General features: G+C 48.0%; 1 pseudogene; it reads right to left on the bottom strand.

The window, feature by feature from the left end:
- Positions 1-319: 319 nt before the first annotated feature.
- LOC146817696 (large ribosomal subunit protein uL23 pseudogene) lies at positions 320-784 on the bottom strand (annotated as a pseudogene).
- Between the last annotated feature and the right edge of the window lie 2,033 nt (positions 785-2,817).

Here is a 2,817-nt window from a genome sequence, read left to right as displayed (position 1 = left end):
ATTTCCTAAAGGAAAACAAAATCATTCCAAAACATAAGACCATTTCAGGGTTTGCAGCATAACAGCGTGGGATCTTGGACAACACAGATGAGATCTCACGATATTGAGTCTGCTATTTCAGAGTCAGGCAAGGAGCACTAATTCAATGGAATGGCCAGTTAAAGGACCGGCTCTATAAGAGCGCCTAAAGAAAGATACAATGCAATGAGCAGCGGATGCAAAGGAAAAGAAACTGCTGAAATTGTAAACAATATCAAATAGGGAACATCTACAACTACAAGTCTTTAATCTGTTCTGTACGGGCATCTACAGAGCAGTCTTAGATGATGCCAAATTTGTTGGCTACTTCCAGTGCATCGTAGTCTGGAGCTAGCCGCACATATGCCATCTTCTCGCTGTCATGCCTGATCAGTGTGTTGACCTTAGCAACATCAATATCATAAAGCTCCTTAACAGCCTGTTTTATATGGTGCTTGTTAGCCTTGACATCAACAATGAAGGCCATCGTGTTATCTTCAATCTTCTTCGTGGCAGACTCTGTGGTAATCGGGAACTTAATGATTGCATAATGTTCAAGTTTGTTCCTACGAGGAGCACTCTTCCTGAGATACTTTGATTGCCTCCTTAACCTCAAGGTCCTCGGCCTCCTGAAAGTGGGGGCTGTCCTAATTTTCTTCTTCTTGTGACTGTGAACCCCCTTAAGAACAGCCTTTTTAGCTTCCAGAGCCTTGGACTTTGCTTTGGTTTTAACAGGGACAGCTTCCTTCTTGCCCTTCGGTGCCATGTTGGGGGTGAAAGTCAATAGAAAAATATTGTGGAATTAAAAGTGAAAAGAAAACAAAAGTGAAACACAAGTGGTGTGACCAGGACAAAAGAAAGAGGGCACAAAGTCTGAAGAAATCAAGGAAGAAGAGCACCGTGAATATGTATGTTGCAAGAACACATGTAGAACATGAAACAGTCTAGGGCCAATATGCAATCTCACAATACATAAACCATAAGTAAAGGAGACTGGGACTGGGCGCCAAGGTGCGGCAATTGTGACAAGGGACACAAATTTGGAGAACAGTAACTAGAAACATATGAGAATAGCATACGCTGGGCAGTGACGTTATGAAACTTGAGAAGGCCCCTATGCAAAGTGCATGGAGCTCCACCTCCCCGGATTCCAGTCAGGAGCTCTCAGACCAGGAGGTTCTGCCCATGCACAGTGCCAGAGGGCCCCCCCTGGAGCTCAGGGGCCCTCGTACCATGGGTCTGCGGCAGCTAATGTTATGCCACTGATGCTGAGCCTGATGGAGAAGGCATAGATTTAGAGCTGCAGCAGACACAGTGTATCCAGAAGCCTACACATTGCCATTTAGATACACAGCCCATAACAACAGAGGCTCCGAGTTCAACAAACCATGATTAACCGCTTCTAACCGGACATTGACATCAGGACTGATCCAGAAGGGATTGGAATTAAAAAAGGGAAAAGGAGGGTGTTTCCAGGCATGGCATGTTGGAAGTTAGAGAGTGCCATGTTGTGGGCCCTGGACACCCATGCTAAGAAATGAGTAAACACAAACAGTTTTGGTACTGGTAACTGGCCTAGAGTACGTGCACCCGGCCCCTTTTATTAGTAGGGTCACCTGACCGGTGATGCCTGTGATGGATGGGTGTGGTGTGAGCAAACGCTAGTATGAGTCCAGCAGGACTCCACATCCCTCCCAAACTCTATTGAAAATAAACAAAAAAGTCCAACCTGTGGAAAAGAATAAAAACACAACAAACCACTATTGAGTCTCTTCAGGCAGTTTAAAGGACAGGATGAGTGGACAGGTGCAGCTGGGAGCACCCAACATCACAGCACGCATCCGTAGTTTGACCAGATAACTCTGGGCACGAAATGCCGTATGAATTGAGTCCAGATCCCACAGTCACATGTCTGTGGGGTTACAGTTCATCTGGGTGGTCCTGCCTGGTCTCACGGTGTTGGGGGTCTATGTAATAGCTCAACATGGGGGTGCATCAGGAGAATTGGTGGATTCCACTGCAGAGGTTCCTTTGGAGGCGCCCGTGAGGCCCGGTGCCTGTCAGTGGAGCAGCTTTGACTCTTCTCTCGTGCCGGAATTTCATCGCACAGAAACTCCCTTGAGGCCCTTTTAGCTTGGTTGCCACAGGGCCACGTGGGTTGCGTGGGGCCTCTCATAGGCTGCACGAAGGGGATGCTGTGGAACCACCAACAGGGCCACAGCCAAGTTGCTCGTGTAACCACAAGGGTAGGTGATACAATGATTGGGTGTGCTTACTTCGGCAGGACTCAGGTGCGCATGGGGTCTAACATTTAGTCTATGGATGATTAGTCTCCCATGGCACCGTCTCCGGATGTTTCGCAGTCATAAGGCTCCACTCTGGTGGTGCAGAGCTTCCACGGTTGTTCTGGTGATGCACATGGCAATGATGACGATTTTATAATTTGGCAACTTGGACTATAGATGCCGATGTCTTGCTTGGAGTGAGGATGACTGGAGAAACTTTGGAGCCACTTGGGGTTCTTCTTCTTCTTTGGCATCTGTGGGTGCTAGCAAGGATGCCATATCTCTCAAACAGCCGGTGACAGGTGTCTGGACGGTTGCAATGTGAAGCATGGGGCAGATACACAGTTCACTCTTCCTGGTGAGTTACAATTGGTCCTCCCACGGAGTGGTCTTCAGTGATGTCCCTGCACCCCAGTGGCTGGCTTGTGTTGATGGATGCACTCTCCAGTAGTGGCACGAGTCCTCAGTCTTGTCGCTCTTTTTCCTTTCTCCTGCACACTTGTCGTTGTCAGGG

The sequence above is a fragment of the Triturus cristatus genome, chromosome 6 (assembly GCF_964204655.1).
Source record: "Triturus cristatus chromosome 6, aTriCri1.1, whole genome shotgun sequence".
NCBI classification, from domain to species: domain Eukaryota; kingdom Metazoa; phylum Chordata; class Amphibia; order Caudata; family Salamandridae; genus Triturus; species Triturus cristatus.
The sequence above is the reverse complement of the archived record's forward strand: the minus strand, read 5'-3'. Positions and strand labels throughout refer to the sequence as shown.